Source organism: Neofelis nebulosa, chromosome 4, assembly GCF_028018385.1.
Source record: "Neofelis nebulosa isolate mNeoNeb1 chromosome 4, mNeoNeb1.pri, whole genome shotgun sequence".
Taxonomy (NCBI): domain Eukaryota; kingdom Metazoa; phylum Chordata; class Mammalia; order Carnivora; family Felidae; genus Neofelis; species Neofelis nebulosa.
In genome coordinates, this window is record NC_080785.1 from 68,218,932 (window position 1) to 68,239,027 (window position 20,096).

General features: G+C 38.0%; 1 non-coding gene across 1 annotated transcript; it reads right to left on the bottom strand.

Annotated features, from left to right (window-relative positions):
* Positions 1–16,183: 16,183 nt before the first annotated feature.
* LOC131511225 (U6 spliceosomal RNA) lies at positions 16,184–16,288 on the bottom strand. The gene has a single exon (XR_009261425.1). It is a non-coding gene; the product is annotated as a U6 spliceosomal RNA (small nuclear RNA).
* Between the last annotated feature and the right edge of the window lie 3,808 nt (positions 16,289–20,096).

Sequence of the window (20,096 nt, forward strand, 5' to 3'; positions counted from 1 at the left end):
TTTCTATCAAGTTTTATATTTTTTCTATACAAATCTTGTATGCCTTTTGTTAGGTGTATTCCCAGATACCTTATGTTTTTACTGCAATTATAAATTGCACCTTTTTTATGTTATATTTTTAAAAAAATTTATTTATTTTTGAGACAGAGAGAGTGCACATGAGCAGAGGAGGGAGACAGAGAATACCAAGCAGGTTCCAAGCTGTCAGCACAGAGCCCAAATTGGGGCTCAGTCCCATGAACCATGGGATCATGACCTGAGCTGAAATCAAGAGTCAGACGCTTAACCGCCTGAGCCACCCAGGAGCTCCTTTTACATTTTTAAATGTTCATGACCATTGTTTAGAAAGGCAATTGAGTGGTCTTAGAGCCAGCCACTTTGTCAAAGTCTCTTATTATTACTAATAAGTTGTTTTTAGTTTCTGATTTCCAGTGGGATGCTTTTAACTTTTCATCATTAAGAATGATGTTTACTAAAGGTTTGATAGATACATTAATTCACATAAAGAAAATTATCTTCTCCTCAAAGTTTGATAAGACTTTTTATGTTGAATCTATGGTCAACTTTATCCCATACTTTTTCTTCTTCTACTGAGATTACATATGGGTTCTCCCTTTTAATCTATTATATTGGGTCACAATTCTAGATTTTCTAATGTTAAACTTCTCTAGCATTCCTGGAATAAACCCAACAAGGTCATGATAAACTTTTTGTTTAACTCCACCAGATGTGATAATACTTTTCTTAGGTGAATGAGCTTGACTGAGATTGACCTATAATTTCTATTCTTGAATTGTACTTGCTATCTTTTGTGCCCAGGTTATGTGAAATGATTTTGGGAGTATTTCTTATTTTTCTATTTGCTGCTAAGTCTGTAAAACATAGAAATCAACATTGATATTTAGTAATTTCACCTATTAAATTAAATGGGCCTAGTCTTTCCTTGGAGGAAGATTTTAGACTATTGATTTAGTTGCTTTAGTAGCTTTAGGACTATTCAGATTTTGTAATTCTTAAGTCAGTCTTAGTAAGTTATATTTTCTAAGAATTATCAAAATTTACCTAGGTTTTCAAATTTATTGGCACAAAATTGCCAATAAATTTGTGTTGTCTTTTTTATCTCTGCTGTATCTATATTTACAAGCCCTTTTTAGTTGGTGTATTATTTGTACTCTCCTTTATCCTCAGTCTTGCCAATGGATTGTTTTTTAAGTCTCTCCAAAAAGCTGACTTTCATCTTTATCTTTCTGTTGTACTTTTTGATTTCATGGAATTCTCTTATTATTATTTCTTTCCTTTTATTTTCTTTGAGTTTATTCTCTTGTTCTTTTCTAAATACTTAAGGTGGGTGCTTACTTCATTTTTCAGACTTCTCCCTTTCCTAATTATAGGTGACAAATTTCTTTCAAAAATAATAGTTTTGACATGTTGTATTTTCATTATAATTTAGCTTTAAGTATTTGAAATTCATTATGATTTATTGATAAATGAATGATTAAGCAGTCTCTTTTCAAGTATGTGGGGACTTGGAAAATACCTTTTTGATATTGACTTCTGTATTAATTGAATTGTCATTAGAGAATATGATCTTTCTAAAGTCAACTTGAGATTCAAAGTTCCTTTAGTGTGAGTCTGTTGATAAACTCTCAGTTTTAGTTTGTGTCTTGATTTCACTCTAAAATAGTTAATGCTTCATAAGTCTTTCAGCAACAAATATATTATTCCATTGCCTCCTGTTTTCTGTTATTACTGTTGATCAGTCTGTTGTCCATGAAATGATCATCTTTTTGTGATGTAATTCCTCTCTAGTTGCTTTAAGAACTTTTGTCTTTGCTGCTCTAGAGTCACTACTTTGTGATATCTCGGCATTGATTTTCTTTTTATTCATCCTTTTTGGGAATATTGTGCTTTCTGAAATTGTAGATTAATAGCTTTCAGCATTTCTGGAAATTTCTTGCCTATTACTCCTACATTAGCTTTATTCTCTTCTTCTGTGACTCTGATTTGACATATGTTAGACTGTCTCATTTTATCCTCAACACTTTATACTATTTTCATATTTTCCAGTCCTTTTTCTTTCAGGATCATATTCTGGTTAATTTGTTCATTTCTATGTTCGAGTTCATTAATGCATTTTCAGCTGTGGCTAATCTGCTTTTTAATATGTTTCATTTTTTTCTTTCAACATTTACATATTTTATATTTAGGTGTTCCATTTAGTATTTTTCAGAACTGCCTGATCATTCTTTTTTTTTTTTTTTTTTAACGTTTATTTATTTTTGAGACAGAGAGAGACAGAGCATGAACAGGGGAGGGGCAGAGAGAGAGGGAGACACAGAATCTGAAACAGGCTCCGGGCTCTGAGCTGTCAGCACAGAGCCCGACGCGGGGCTCAAACTCACAGACTGTGAGATCATGACCTGAGCCGAAGTCAGACGCTCAACCGACCAAGCCACCCAGGCGCCCCATGACTGCCTGATCATTCTTAATGGTTTTCTGTTGCTTATAATTTTTTTTTAATTTTTAAAAATATTTATTTTAAGAGAAAGGGAGAGAGAGTGTGTGTGTGGGCAAGAGCAAGTGAGCACAGGGGAGGAGCAGAGAGAGAGAGAGAGAGAGAGAGAGAATCCCAAGCAGGCTCTGCACTATCAGTGCAGAGCCTGATGTGAGGCTCAAACCCACAAACTGTGAGATCAAGACCTAAGCTGAACCCAAGAGTTGGATGCTTAAGCCACTGAGACACCCAGGTGCCCTGCCTGCTTATGCTTTTGATTGTACATTACTTTAAGTACTTCATAAGCAGCTAGTCTATACCTGAAATATATCTAATATAGGTGGCTTACCTCTTTGTGAGGTTAGTGGTCTTTGATCGTGAACTAACAGTTGCCTGATCATAAATTGTGGGAATCTCATGGGATATACCATAGAATGTTTTCTGATGGAGATCTGGTTTGCTTTCTGCTAGGAGGTGGGAAGATGACTAACCTGGGCCACATTAGCTCTCTTTGAGAGTCCTGGCTTAATGCAGAATCTTAGGTTCAGCTCCCCTCCCTTGCTGTCCACTGTAAGTTCAGCATCTAAATTGCAATTTATAGTATCCCTCAGGATAACACAGTTCTCTCCTTGGATTCTTGCTAAGAACATTTGTCAGCTCACTGCTCCCAGCTCCAGTGTTGACTTAGCTCTTCCTTTTATTTAGGGGTTGGGGGAGAGGAAGATCGGACTTGGAGATTATTTTACCCACACTCAGGGAGTCCAGCAACAAACCAAAATGTTTTATTTAGGGTCTAATTGGTTTCCAGAAAACAGTGTCTTGTCTACCATTGCTGCTGGAAGTGGAAATCCTACTGTTAAGCTGTGAAGTTCAGTAAATAAAGCACATGTGCAGACCATTCTGTCTCAGTTTTCCCAGCACAAGGTGCCCTATTATGATTTAAAGGGGCAAGTATCTATAATAATTTTTTATTTTCAATTACAAATAAGGAAGTTAGGGCTCCAAAAGGCTAAATGGCTTACTCAATCTGTGATAAGGTGGGATGGAAGGGAGACACTAGAAATTATGTTTAATGTCTAATCCAGTAGACTTTTTAATAAATCCTTCCAATACTCTTTAGGTCCAATTTTATATTTTGAAAATTTTTTAATGTTTAATTTTGAGAGAGAGTCAGAGGATGAGCAGGGGACGGGAGGAGAGAAAGGGAGACACAGAATCTGAAGCAGGCTCCAGGCTCAGAGCCTGATATGGGGCTCAAACTCAAGAATGGTGAGATCATGACCTGAGCCGAAGTCAGACGCTTAACCAACTAAGCCATCCAGCCACCCCACTCTTAGGTCCAATTTTAAAAGACATCTTAATGTTAAATTCTACATGTATTGTTTATGTTATAATAAGATCTGTAATTTTATTTTTACGTCTATGCATAACCAAGTCTAGATACATACATCCATGTATAATCACATATATACATCAATAAATCCAAGCCTATATAGAAAGTACTATAAATACAATTTAATATATAGACAAATATGACTATAAGGAAGATACCTTGGGAGCTTTAAAGGGAACTACAGAATCTTTTTTTTTTTTTTTTAAGAGAGAGAGAGTGAGCAGGGGGGAGGGACAGAGAGAGAGAGAAGAGAGAGAAAATCCCAACCAGGCTCCAAGCTCAGCACAGAGCCTGATGCAGGGCTTGATCCCATGACCCCAAGATCAAGACTTGAGCTGAAATCAAGAGTTGGACACTCAACCAACTGGGTCACCCGGGCACCCTGGGAACTACAGAATCTTAATCTTGTCTTTCTCTAATAAGCATGGTCTTTAAGATAAAATAATTGTACATTTAGTTTCACTTATACACAAGAGCAAATAATTTCTGGTAAAGATTATAATGACCTGGATTAGCTATGGTAATCCATATTGTACTATGCCTCAAGTAGCCTTCTAAATAATCTCTCCATTGAGCCCTCTCATAGGTTCAAATTATAAATTACATGAATACATCAAGAGAAAAAGTGGGATTCCTTGTGGGCAGTGCTGATAACAGTCCTCAGGAAATCTTTCAACATAAATAGTCCCTACCATAGACAGAATTAATAATAATAGTCCAGGGAAAGCAAGGGGGAAAACCAGAGACAATCACTAAACCAGGCATTTCAATTTAGGGGAGCCTATTACCAGAGTACCTGAGAGAAAAAGAAACACACCCTCTGATACACCAACATTCCAACAAAGTTAGAAATAGTTGCTAGAGGCAACCTTGGGATTTCTGCAGTCCTATCTGATAATTACTATTTTATTAGTTTTGTTTAGGAGTATTTTTAAAGATAAAACAATTGGGTTGGGCACCTGGGTGGCTCAGTTGGTTAAGTGTCTGACTTAGGCTCAGGGTCGTAGTCTCTGGGTTTAGGAGTTGGAGCCCCACATCTGGCTGTCTGCTGTCAGCCCATTTCAGATACTCTGTCTTTCTCTCTCTCTGTCCCTTCCCCACTTGCACTCTCCCCCTCTCTCTCAAAAATAAATAAACATTAAAAAAAACCCAAAACAAGTGGATTAATGTCCTAAAATTCATTTTAGATATTTTGAAGGTTGGGGATAGAGATGTTTAAGTTCTTTTGAGATAACTTGGTTATAGAAATCATTGTCTATCCCTTTTTTATTTTTAAAATTCTTTTTAGTGTTTGTTTATTTTTGAAACAAAGAGCACAAGCTGAAGAGGAACAGAGAGAGAGAGGGGGACACAATCTGAAGTAGGCTCCAGGCTTTAAGCTGTCAGCACAGAGCCCAACGTGGGGCTTGAACTCATAGACTGTGAGATCGTGACCTGAGCTGAAGTCACTCAACTTACTGGGCCACCCAGGCACCCCTATATCCCTTTTTTAAAGTTTTCATAGACTTTTCCCTTGGGGCATTTTAGTGTCTTTAATTTTTATTTCCATGTTAATATTATAAGGAAAACTAATGTACTTAGAAGATTTTCTTTTCTCCTTTCTCTCCCAGATTTTGACTGTCCACCCTCCCAACCTCCACCCCCAGAAAACCTCTGGCATGTAGCTCCCCTTATCAAAAGCAGGTATTATTTTAGTCAAATGGGACACTTGTTTGAATATAGTTATGAATGAGGAATATTTGTGTGTGGGGGGCGGGAGCTGTGAACCTTTTAAAAATCTATATAGTTAAGATTGTTCACAGCATAGTCCACATCTGCTACTACTCTTGAAAAACACTAACAGGGGCGCCTGGGTGGCTCAGTTGGTTGAGCGTCTGACTTCGGCTCAGGTCATGATCTCGCGGTCCGTGGGTTCGAGCCCCTCGTTGGGCTCGGTGCTGACAGCTAAGAGCCTGGAGCCTGTTTCAGATTCTGGGTCTCCCTCTTTCTCTGACCCTCCTCTGTTCATGCTCTCTCTCTGTCTCAAAAATAAATAAATGTTAAAAAAAAATTAAAAAAAAAAAAAGAAAAACACTAACGGACGAAGGTATTTGTGAATTTTATGGGTGAGAGTTGAGGTGTGGAGCTTGGAGTGGCAGCACCTGTATCACCCTTTAAATGGTAGGAGACACTAGAATCAGGCAACTTTGAGGGAAGGTCACATGGAAGAAGGTATTTCAACAAGCCAGCTCTGTAACTGGCTTTCCCAGAGTTCGTTTCTAATTTTTCAATAAATGATTATTCACCTAATGGATTGCTTAAGTCCTTTGTTTCTCTTTTTCAACTTCTACCTTTTATATAATAACATGAAACATTATAGAAGATGAACTTAAATTATTTACACTACCCACATTTCATGTCTGCTACAAAGCTTAACAGGGAAATCATTGCCTTGAAATTTCCAACAAGGCCGTCCCCTAAGGGTCTGTTCTCTGTATCTGGGTCTGAATGGGTACTCCATCATACTTGCTGTTCCTACAGGGCTGAAAGGGAGATGCCATCAATTCAGACACCCTTTGCGTCTGAGTTGCCTCGTATTACTATTAGTATTTTTCAAAAACAATGACAGTTTCACTTGTTAAGGAAACCAACTAATTCTTAGAGACTGAACAATGGGAGAAGTTGGTGTGTAGTAACACAGTAGATCGTTTCTAATTGCTGGAAGAGATGTCCCTCTTAAGTCTCCTGACAGAGTCAGAAGTTAAGGCAGCTAGAGAAGCTTGTTACACGTAGAACCCAGTGGGAAGCAGCAACAGTTGGCATTTTCTCAGGAGAGCCAGTTCACTCATTATTTTAATGTTTGTGCTATTGAACACCTTTGAAGTGAAAATTAATTTCCCTTTTGGATTACTTAGGATATTATTTTTAATGCTGAAGTTTTCCACATCGTCCTCGCCCACAAATTTTTTCCAGAATGATCAAGAGAAAAAAAACAAAACAAAAACCCTTCAAATGATTATTTCTAACAGCACATAAAAACAGATTTTGAGAGATTTTGTTATTTCCCATGATTTCCTTGTAGAAAGATCATTCTTAATGATCTTTCCTTAAAGGAAAAAAAAAGTGTTTAGTGTTACATATTGAAATGAAAGCTAAGTGTTGTATTGTGAGAAGGGGGTGAAGGTTTCCTCAACACATCCCTAGGATGAATGCAAATCCACCTACTTCTGTCTAAAAAATTCCACACAATTCAAACCTCAAGCATGCTAATCAAAATTAAGCTTCAGAGTATTAAGATCATTCCAATCCTGCCTGAAGTCCTGTTTATTTTGCATCTCTCACCCCAAATCTGGTCTGTTAGTGAGTGGCAAGGACAAAAGCCTTTCTTGATCTATCCAGCTGCTCCCACTCCTGCCAGAGCATCTCTGGGCTATGCTTAGAGACAGAGGCAAGCCACAGAAGCATGAAATCCACCACAGCCCCTGTCCCCTCTTCTCACCGCTCCCCTGCCCATCAAGTCCTCCAGTTCTGAGTAGCTGGAGGAGCTTCTGATGCCTGTCCAAGTCCCCTTCTGCCAGCTCTGCACATGTCCAAGCTGCCACTCAATGTCACTTCCTCAGCACTAAACTTTTAGATGACTTTCCAAGCAGGCAACATTTTGGGGGCATTTTGCTGTGCTTTCTTTAGAAGGGGCTTCCAGGATAGGTTCTTAATGTCCTTCCAAGGAGCTATGTTTAAGATAAGTTTAGTAAGTTATTAAATAACTTTGGTAGATAAAATGCACTTTAAACATGATGGTAAAGGATGGAAAACAATCTCCTATTTCTACTTTAATACTACGTAATGTTGTATATAAGTTTTTTTTTTTCTTTAAAGGGGTTCTGAGGAAAGAGATCCATCTTAAAAATATGGCAGACTGAAGCCAGAGTAGATAACAGGCAAGTTGTGGAGATTTGAGACGTGCCAGTAAAATTTCTTTTTGATTAGATTTAGTGATATCACCTTTTTTTTTTTTTTTTTTTTTTAGAGAGAGAGCCCAAGTGGGGTAAGTGCAGACAGAGGGTGGGGACAGAGGATTCAATGCGGGCTCTGTACTGACAACAGTGAGCCCAATGTGGGGCTCAAACTCACCAACTGTGAGATCACGACTTGAGCCAAAGTCAGAGGCTCAACTGACTGAGTCACCCAGGTGCCCTGATATCACTTTTTTTTTTTTTTTTTAACTTTCTGTGTGTTTTAGGTTACAGGAGAAAGTAGCAGTTTAGGAAAGCAAATAGACCTTTATTCTTGGAATGGCAATTAAAATTCTTCTCCCTTTTAAATTGAGAACCAGCAGGTGAAGATCATTGTTTTTAGGGAGAGGTGTAAGGCTTTCTACAAATCTCCTCAATGAGCATCACATGGAGAAGCCTTGGAAGGTTTAAGTTGGGATCTACTTAAGTCCGGGGAAACATGGAGTTTACATCACAGTGACTGAATAGCTAAATGTTAGCGAGGTATTTGTACCTAGATGCATGTACAGTTGACTTTTGAACAACTGCAGGGCTTAAGAGTGCCCAACCCCACACAGCTGAAAATCCATGTATAACTTCTGACTCCCCCAAAATGGAACTAATAGCCTACTGTTGACTAGAAGCCTTATTGATAACATAAATATTCAATTAACACATATGTTACATGTATTATATACTGTTATCCTTACAAGAAAGTAAGGTAAAGAAAATTTTATTAGGAAAATCATGAGGAAGAGAGAATATATATACAGTGCTGTACTGTAGTTATAAAAAATTTCCATGCATTAGGTGGATCTGCGCAGTTCAAACTTGGGTTGTTCAAGGGTCAACTGTATTTGTTTAGCCTTAGTTCTCTATGTGGCTTTTTTTTTTTTTTTTCAAATGTGTGTTTAAAATGTAGAGTGTAGATTTTATTATGTAATTTTTAATTAAGTAGAATGTTCCTTTTATATTTGTACTTATGTGATACAATAAAGTTCTATTATATAGGAGAAAATAATTACTCTTTGGCTTGGTTGATACCATGCCTACTGGAAGCTGTAACCAGAATGATACCACAGTGCCCAGGCACTGGCATCCACCAGTCAGAACTCAAACAGTATGGTGTATCAAATGATGTAAGATATGGGAATAAAACACACACTTTAAGGAATATTTATTATTATATTCATTTAAGAGACCTTTTCTGAGCATCTTCGTTCATTCTACTGGATCTCAAAGTCTAGTAGCAGAGATATGAGAATTCCTTACCATATCCAAGAAATCAAAAGGGATGGATAAATCTAGACAAACAGTATCGTCCCTGGATCTAAAGAAACCTACCTCAAATCCTTTGGAATTTCAGTTTGGGCCTGTATATTTTTCTTCTTCAATATAAATCATCTCCAAACCCACCCTGCCTTAGAATAAAGGGGATAAGTAGGAAGAAAAAAAAAATGAACCAGAAATTCCAAAGTAAGAGAAACACTGGACCATAATCATGTCAAAGCCAGGAAACTGAAAATTAATGTTTTCCTATAAAGGATGGAAGATGTCTAGGTGGGCTATGAAATGAGCACTGGAGGATGCAGAAAGGGCCATGAGGAAGATTTACTGGTGTTGGGAGAACTTTTGCCCTAGGATTTCATGACTTGTGTGCTTTAAAACGTTATAGGTAGACAATTCCATCCCTGCAGTTAAAAAAAAAAAAAAAAAGAGTTCCTATATGATAAAATTAATATTATGAGGAGATGGGAGAAGAGGGGAATTAGGTTGATTTGAAGGAAAATGATGTTTCAGAAGAGATGAATGTATATATTTATTTTTTGTTTTATGAGATAATGGCTAAAAGGTAGTAAAATCTCCAAATCAGATAGTTGGGACTAGGAACAATTTCAAGTAAATTGCCATTTCTAAGTGAGAAAGAATTGTTTATGGACTCTGGTGCAGTGTCTTCTGTGACACTGTACCAGAGTCCAATGTTTAGGTGTGAATATTTTGTAAGATTATCCTGTGACTCTTCGTGTATTGGAATTAATAGAAGTTCCCTAGGTCAAAATTTAGAATATGTGCCTTTCTAGCAAATAAAATCATTGTTAGTACCTGTTATAGTGAGTTTAAACTAGTGCTCTCGGTATAAAAGTGACTGTTACAATATTTCGTGAGCCGTTTGCTTTACAGCCAGATGAAGTCATAAATATAAAATAAAGCTCTGGGTTATTTTTTTTTGTAGCTCCTTAATGTTAATATCTCACATATATTTTAACTGCTTGGAAAAGGTGTCAAAAATAAGATTCAGAAATAATTACATATCCCTTCTCCAAAACCCCATCTACAGCTTTAGTATTCAAGGAAGAAATTTCAGCTAAATAATAAAGTTATTTTCAGAGATAAGAGATTTAAAAAGTAGAAACAACATTTACTTTCAAAAGTCATCTAGTTTCTACCTCTATCTGATCCATTATAAAAAGCAAGTATTCTCTGAACACTTTATTATCCCAGATCAATAGACAATCGAATTGTGTATCCAGGAGCATAGCTAGTTCATACAAACCACCCACTTCAGTTCAGATACCCTAGCAACAATGAGCACCCACTTTCCCAAGGTCACCAGTCAGCATTAAATTGCTATTGTGCATTTTTAAATGTATATATTTTGAAGAATAACAAAACAACAAATGAGCCATTGTTATTTCTCAAGTGTTTACTAAGCAAAGGGTTTGAAATAAATAAGAAAGATCTTATGGAATTGGGTCAAATGTAAACTCTGTGTGGGTAGGGACTGTGCTTTATTCTGCCTTGTGTGGCATAGATATAAATGAATGAAGTGATTTGGTCTTCACCATCTCTTAAGAAGACAGAGGCAGGTACCATCCTCCTAATTTGTGAAAAGAGGGTGTTGATAAATGGATGGTTAAGTGATGTGCTCTAAGTGTTGGGCAGCGTCAGCTCTAGGAAGGAATATCAGAGAGAGAGAGAGCTCAGTATTGCCTTTTCTCCTAGATGAACTTCAGGCATCTTGTCTTTGTGCTAGACCAGAACGATGGTTTGGTTCAGAACATGTACAGTCAGGCCTGGCTTACTGTCCTGAGCCAAACACTGATTGAAGAGGTGCCTTTTATATCACTTTGATTTGAGCCAGTCCTTTCTCATACTGCTATCCTTTTCTTCTCCCAGAAAAAAAAAAAAAAATGATTTACTAAGTGTTATTTACAGATGCTACTGGAGTAGTTACCATATACTGGACACTTACTATGCTCTAGGCTCTCTGCCAAGCAGTTGATATGTAGTACCTCCTCTAATTCTCATCTCAGTGCTTACATAAAGTAGACATTATGCCCATTTCACAGATAAAAAATGAAGACTCAATGAGATTATAATTTATCCAAAATCGAGGAATCAGACCTAAATCTATTGAATTTTATGGCTTTTAAGCTTATTTGTCTCACTATATTTACCTATTATCCTATGATGTGAATAATCAGCTGATGATCCAAAGAGATTTTAATACCATGAGTGTATTTCTAGACACGTTTATTCCTTTTAAAAAATATATATTTATTTTTGAGAGAGAGAGAGAGAGAGTATGTGTGAACAGGGGAGGGGGAGAGAGAGTGGGGGACAGAGGATCCGAAGTGGGCTCATGCTGACAGCAGAGATCCTGATGTGGGGCTCGAACTCACCAACCATGAGATCATGACCTCATGAACCAAAGTTGGAAGCTTAACTGACTGAGCCACCCAGGCACCCCTAGACACTTTTATTCTTTAAAGAAAACACTAGAGGGGTGCCTGAGTGGCTCAGTTGGTTAAATATCCGACTCTTAGTTTCTGCTCAGGTGATGACTCACAGTAGGTGAGTTTGAGCCCCGTATCGACCTCCAAGCTGATAGCATGGAGCCTTCTTGGGATTTCTCTCTCTCTCTCTCTCTCTCTCTCTCTCTCTCTCTCTGCTCTCTCTCTACTCACACACTTGCACTTTCTCTGTCTTGAAATAAATAAACTTAAAAAAAAAACCAGAGAGCTGCCTATTTGAATAATAAAGACATGAAGAGAGGAGGGAATTCACTTGTTGGAAATATCCCAGTGAAACTAATGTGATGGTAAAAAGAGACAAATATAAAAGTTTATTACATTCATGAATAGAGAGACATGAAAGTGAATTAATTGGGATGCCTAGTGACTGGAACAATAGCTAAAGGGATACATCTAATGAAAACACCCAGGGGGATTCCTAATATTCACTCAACATTCACATTCTAGACATACACATCATCTCATTTTAGGTAATAGTATTTCTCACCTTTTCTGAAACATAGTCTTTGCTCAACCTAGTTCCTCAGGCTACAGCAGTGTATCGTAACGTGTATTTCCATTATGCTCCATCAAAGAGAAAAAAAAATTAAATACAGAGAAATTAAATACTGAGATAAGATCTATTGTTGGGGGGGCAGAATTTTAGGGGGCCACAAACCATTTAATTATCAAAGACATTTTTGCTTTCCTAAGAACCATTTTGCCCTATTGAGAATGTCTGGGATAGTGATTCGATGCCTGCTTCTCCATGATATACCTGCTATTACTTCCAAACTGTAGAAGGTTGTGGCTAAATAACAAGTGCTCAGGAAAAGCATGTGGACAGGCAGCAGAGCAATTCATTGATGTCTCATTAACTCAGTCTTTGGCAAGTTAGTTCAGATGATCCATTGGTCCTGTGAACTACAAGGCCGTTCGCTCAACTGTACAGGCTGGTCAAAAGAATGGCCAAGAGGTAAGGTTCTAAAGTCAGATGTCCTGGGTGCAAACCTCATCTCCACCACCTATCAGCAATGAGACTTTGGCCAGTCATCTAACCCAGAAGTTCTCAACTGGTGGCAATTTTGTGCTCCCTCCCCCCAAATACTTGACACTGTCTAGAGACATTTCTGATTATCATAACTGGGGGTGGGGGATGGGAAGACTACTGGCATCTAGTTGGGAGAAGCTACCAGTGCTGCTAAATATCCTATAGTGCACAGGAAAGCCCCCCACAACAAAGAATTATCCAGTCGAAAATGTCAGCTGCCAGGTTGAGAAACTGATTTAACCTTTCCATTCATTTTTGTCATTGTACCAGACAGCGTTCATTCCTTAACAGATATTTCCAACCCATCTCCTTTCTGCCTCCCTGGTAGAGCCTGGAAAAGGTAAACACTACTGTGTCTTGTTGCTAGAGATAGCCTAAAGCACAGTAAGATATAGGTGGAAATTTATTGGGGGCATGAGAAAAGCCTTTCTTTTTCACTGATATAAGAAAAAGATTAGACTTTTTCACCCCTTTCTTCTTCTTTCTACCTTGAACATGAAAGCAATATGTAGAGTTCCAGAAGCCATGTTGTTATCATTAGGGAAAGCCAAGAGATTCAAAGAAAGGATGGCCTGCATGTTGCCGAGACCACAAATCAATGCCATATGAGCTTCCTGTACTTCTTTTTATATTAGAATATATAACTCCTATTTGTTTAAACATTCTTGATATACTCAAATTTCAAATTGGATTTTATAATAATAGGGTATTTCCACAATTTTGTATTATGGAAAAATATTTATAAATAACGTAAAATTTGCCATTTTAACAATCTTGTAAGTATGCAATTCAGTGGCATCAATTACATTCACAATGCTGTGCAACTATTACTATTATTTCCAAAAGTTTTTATTACCCCAAATGGAAATACTACACTCATTAAGCAATAACTGACATCCTTTTCCTCCAGCCCTCCAATGTCCGTGGTAACTTCTAAGGTACTTGCTGCCTCTACGAATTTGCCTATTGTAGATATTTCATACAAGCAGAATAATAATAATATTTATCCTTTTGTGTCTGGCTAATTTCACTTAGTATAATGTTTTCAAGGTTCATATACACTGCAGCATGTCTCAGAACTTGACTCCTTTTTAGGGCCAAATAATATTCCATTGTATGTATATGTTGTTTATCCATTCATCTGTTGATGGGCATTTGAGTTGTTTCTACCTCTTGGCAATAGTAGTTTTAAAAGGTAAAATAAGATGAATGAGTGAGGTACTCAGAAAAGTGCTTAGTATTTAAGACAAATTCAGCAAATGTAAGTTAAAATTATTACTGCTAACATTAAATATCACCTCACCACATTTACCCTGTCAACTGTCTTTTGTTGCAAGGAGGAGTGTAGTAGCAGCATGTGGATGCCCTGGCATAAAACTATGATCAGGACCTATTTACAATTCATAGCAAACACTACTCTCATTGGTCTGTGATTATCTGCAAGTATGATGGGAATTTTCACTTATCCATCCATAGCCATCCTTCCATAATTCAGATTATGTTAAGCACCTCAAGTGGGAGAAATAATATATTTCAAACCTAGGCTGAAGTAACACATGATTAAATTGTTGCAAATAACAAAGGAAAAAAGGAGGTGCTTAATAAAGGTTTCTGATGATTATGAAATAGTTCTGCAATCAATCATAAGCTTCAAAAATTTCTCTAGGACTAGGCTGTGTTACCAGTGAACCAGATACATGCCTTATGAAATCCCCATCCTGATAAGTACTTTTAAAACCGATTCATAAATATCATTGAGTTTCATCCTTTGCACCTCAGGTTTTATTCACAAAGGTACAAAACAAAAGCTCCATCGAGTAACTGTCATGGCAGTACCAGGAAAAGTGCCATTTTCTAAGTAGGAAAAACAAACTCCTCCTTCCAAGTAACAGGGATAAGTATAGAGATAAAAGGTCTTCCACAGCAGAGGAGTACAGCAGGTCAACTTTTTAGCTGGTGGGAGATATATTTTGGAGAAGATCTGGTGTGGGGAAGGTGTGTATACTGAAGAACACATTAAAACAGGGAGTAGGAAAGAGGAAAGGGTAATAAATCGCCGGTGACTGTGGTGACAGCATATCTTACTCTGATGTTGAAGATCTTTGAGACAAGTGTGGATGGTCATTCATTTAAGATCAACAACGGGAATCAGGTTTGGAAGTCAGGTATTTATGGAGCACCTGCTGTGTGGAATGTGTTTTATGATAAATAATTATCAGCTTACCCTGATATATCTTACAATTTTGGCAAGTCAAGGTTCACCAATCTACCCACAGTCTCTTCAGAAAACAAGTGGAGGAACCCATGAGAAAATCACAATGCCATTGGGGTTCTGGGGTTCTGAGATGGTATATGAACGCCACACTTGGGAAATATTCATGAGGGAGCTAGAAATTTAGCTGTACTGAGAAGTGGATAGAATGTGTGTAGGCAGAACAGAAAAGTGAAAGAAAGAGAAATAGCATCAGTAGAGGAGTGTCATGGCACTAGAAAGGAGGCAGAAGGCTGAGCAGGCACTAGAGAGGTTGGCCTGACTGGATACTCATGGGAAATAAGGTTTAATAGCAAGAGTGGTGCCAGGAATGACACAGCTACTAAGTAGCTCATTATTTCCAGGCTGGTCACAGGAGAATATGGCTCCATTTCTAGGTGCTGTAGGTTCTCATTCTGTTCCACCTCTCCCCGCCCATTCTTTTAATTTCTTGTGTTTCAGAGCACATGCTCTAGGCAAGGTGAATTTGTATTAAGTTTAAAAAAAAAAAAATAGCTCTGTAAAAAATTTTCTTGGGTTCCTCTGAATAACCACCACAGGCCCTCCCAGTCACCTCTTAACAAGATTTTCATTTAAATTGGTTCACTCACCTGGCATTTTATGAAAGTCAAGCCTGTCTTTGGTGGTCAACTGATACTGTTAGTGCTACCTGCTATTTTATACTCTGGAATCAGAGGTGGTAAGGACAGAGCCCTTGTCTTTTGTATTTTGTACTTTGTCAAGCACTGGATACATTTCTGGCATTTTGTACTTAACAAGCGTAACAAAGCACACCCAGGCCTAAGGATATCGCATCTGCTGTCCTCAGGCACAATAAAAGCAACAAGCCCAGTGGTCTCCGACCTGCAGGGTAGTGATAGATTGCACTGGGAAATGAGGCTCTTATCACAATCAGCATGAAAAAAAGAAATAATGCCTCAAGTGTATCTCCAGGAACACTAGAAAAGCCTGAACGGAAATAGCCCACACCCAGGAGACAACTGCTTTGCTTACCGAGGGCTTCATTCCTACAGGCCCTTTCTGATAGATGTATAGTGCCAAATGTAGAAACTCAGGGTCATGTAAAATTATAGGGTGGTGAACCTAAAATGAGTAGAGATAGTTTCAGCAGATAGTTTTCAGTTGGGGTGGGGGAAGAAACTATTGGCCCTTGATACTCATTTAACAAAGTGAGAATAGGAAGGTAATAAAGATTACGAACCTCCTTTTTGAGTTTAGTTCTGGAGACTATTTTTGTGTGTCATCCTTGCGCAGGGCAAGGCTCGTCTTCTCCATATCATGCCAATTTTAGTATATGTGCCGCCAAAGGGAACACTCTGGAGACTAGTTTTGCTAAGAAGCTTGTCTCAGTAAGTATTTTATTCTTGATGAGTTGTTATTTAGGCAACAGAAATGCAGAATTTTGTTAACCAGTATAACAGGGATTTATTTTTCTTTCTATAGACTAATTGAACATTTTAATAGACTGACTATTGCTTTCCCCATTTTTTGAAAATGAGGTATATCTGCATCTTTGTATCTATGGGGAAGTTTAGTGACCAAACTGGTTAGAAATTCAACTAATGTACAATATCATAACTTATTACAGAACTTAAAAAGTTTAATTCATGTAGTAAATGGTCTACCAAATGAATGGGCCAGTTAAAGAATATTTTAGAACCTGCTTTGGCTACATGAAAAATCAACATGATAGTCTTCCTTCTCCAGATAATTATTTGTTTGTTTTTCCTCAAAAGTAAAATGAGCTATTCCTCAAGAATGGACCACTATCAAAAGGGTTAATATTTCCAAATCCTTCAGTAAGGTTAGGTTACATGAAAAAGTGGCACAGCCCATTAAAATAGCAGGTATGCAGTTTTTATGTTATATGTTTAATTCTACACAAATCCATGATTTAAAAAGAGCCATGTAATTTAATTAGCATTAATCAATGTCAATTTAATAGAAGGCAGAAGAAAGTTCCCTCTGTGTGTACATTAAACAAAAAAATAAAGCCCAAGTTACAAGAGAGTCATAGTCACTTATACCCCCAAATTTAAAGACTTAACACTGTCTGAAAGGTTATGATAAACATAAAACAGTTTCGTTGTATTGTTACTGATGCAGCTAACCGAACAAAAGGTACATTTCTACCTTCCAAAAATTTAAGAAGCTAAATTATTTAGGGCACAGATTTGGGAACATTAAGGAAATACAGCATATTCTAATATGGACATCTAGAAGGTTACTAAAGGTTTCCAACAGAGCCTCCAAGGCAGATTCTAATATAGATGGAATAAGAATCTCATACATTCCCTCAAACCAGTGGTGATTCAGTCATTTGCCCATGGTGTCCGGCATCATGTTAAGTCTGAAAGTACAGGTTAGCATCAATTCAGAGTCACGAAGTAGACAAACAGTTACAGCACTGTGGGTTTCGAACGTTGACAGAGGAGAAAACAGGATAGTAAAGGCATGTGGAAGGACATCCAGTACAGCTTAGGAGGAATAAGGAAGGGTTGCCCAGAGGAGGTGATACTTGAAGTAAACTTTGTAAAATAATTTAGCCGTAGACTGGTTCACTGGAGATTGTTGGAATGGACACAATTCCTGCAGTACCCATAGTACTTTTTTGAATGTCTCTTTCATTACAGTGTGTGTTTTGTAAGGACAGGTTCATTTTTAAGCCTATTTTCTGAGGTCCGTTGTGCTTTTTCCTGGTGATTTATGCAAGTTGACTACTAATGACGAATGAGAACAATATGAACGCATTGCTGCTGCATAAGTGTGTGTGGTTTTGCACTTAAAAGAGGTATTCAGATGCTCTCGTTGTAAATGTTCATGAAAAGCCTCTTCTGGAGTAGTCAAACTTCTGTTAGTGAGTCTCACCAGTGGTTTTACATCTGCAGAGCATCGAGGGCTGGGGTTACTTGTAAGAGGATTGAAATTACTTCATATCATTATCTTAAATTTTATATTCACTATATTCCCTAAAGTATATCTTAATTAATTATTTATGACCAGGAAAACAAACAAACAGCAAAACGAAAAAGAAGGGAATGTCAGGACATTCCAAGCACAAAGAACAGAATGTCAGGATGGTGAAGGAGGTATGGCATGTTCTCACCAGGGAAGAGCATGCAGGATGTGAGTAGGAATATCATGAGATGAGTCTAAAGAGGGAATTGGGGGCCCTTATTTGCTTTAAGTTGCCTCATTTCTATAGAGGATACCAGAGAGCTACTGAGGGTCTTAATCTATCTTTAATCAATTATGTTAATTAAGTTAATTTCGAGAGAGTGTAGGAGGGAAGGGCAGAGAGAGAGAGAGGGAGAGAATCCCAAGCAGGGTCCATGCTGTCAGCACAGAGCCCAATGTGGGGCCTGAACTCACGAACTGTGAGATCACCACATGAGTTGAAATCAAGGGTCAGATATTGAAGCGACGGAGCCACCTAGGTGCCCTTAAATCTACTTTTTGGTAAGTTTTTTCTGGCTTATATAATGTACAGGATGCAGGAAGATCAGTTAAGGCAAATGATGAAGACATAGACTGAAATGGGAGTGGTAGGTATGGAGCAGAGACACATTGAAGAGTCAGGGCTTTACGATATATAATTCACCCAAGTTTATCATCATTTGAGTGTGGAGCAGAGTAAGAAGAAAGAATGGATAGACTCCTGGATTTACTGCTTGGGTAGTCCGGGGCCTCACATGATATGTCAGGACTTGGAAACACAAAGGGAGGGGTGGCTGTCAGGACTCCAGCAAAAGAGATGCAGCTTTCTGCTTACGTTTGTTATCAGTTGGTAAGAGGGATCTTGACTGAACCAGGTCAGGGTGTGTGTCTGTCCCTTTGGGGTCCAGGAGTGGTAACAAGTATGCTATTTCCCATAACCATGTGGAGTGAAGAAGGAATTCCCCACAGCAAACAGGAGCAAGGGGGGAGAGGTGCGAAAGAGTGGAGAGCAAATGGTCTGTGATAGAAGTTGAGAGTAAGAGTCGAGAGATGAATGATTACAAACTGTGTATATAGAGAGAACTTGAGAGAGTTCTGGGTTAGAGATCAGTTTGGGTGTCAGCAGTAGCAGATAGTCATGCATATGACTGTGCAGGATACCAGAGCCAGAAGACAGCCAACATTTTAGGGGTGGAATGAGGAAAAGAAGTCCCCAACAGTGTAAGGTGGAGTGGAAGAGATGGAAGAAAAACCAGAAAAGCAAGTGTCACAGCAATCAAGGGTGAAGACAATTCAGGACAGAAGAACTAACCAACAGTAATAACTGCCTGAAAGAAATAGACATAAGGCAGTGGGCAGGTTGGAGAGAACTCTGTAAGAAGCAATTCAGTGGAGTTTCTAACTAGGGCTCGGAAACCAGGTTAGAGAGGGTTAGTGAGTAAACAGAAAGTAAGGAAGTGGAGATACAAATATAGACCGCTCAAGAAACTTGACTCCAAATAGATGGAAAAAGAGTTTATAGCTGGAGTTAGAGGGAAAAGATCTAAGCATGCTCATATGACAAGGGAAGAGAATTGGTTGAGTTTTAATGGAAAGGTGTGCTACTGCTCCTAGAAAAATGTCTTTAAACCAAGGTCATTTGAAATACTCAAATGTGCTTGGGAAGGCATATGAAAGATGAAGATATTTTTCAAGGGCAGGTCATATAGGATTAATAAATTCTGGGGCAGAAATACATGCAAACACAACAAGAACACACAAGAGAAACTTGGCAGCTAGAGAAAACCTCAAATGAGTTAATCCACAGCACCAAAATATACTGTATTGTCTAGAATCAGTTCTTACTCATCATGAGAACATACATAGTCATTATGGGCAGAGGAAAACACAACCTGAAAAACATAGAGAATACCCAAAACAGACAAAGGAACAATTTGTAGAGGCTTGGTAAACTAAGCATTATTTTCAGCTGCATAAACACAGCATGATAATTTGGGGAACTTACTGGGGCCTGAAAAACTACAAAAGTTTTGAAATTCGGTTCCTTTGCTTGGGAAGTCTCATTTATAGGTAATTTAATGATTTATTTCATTGGTTTACTCATCCATTCAACAAAGCCTGATCAAGAATTTCTGTGCTAAGCATTAAGTCCGACAGAACATCAGTAAGACAGCATAGATTCTT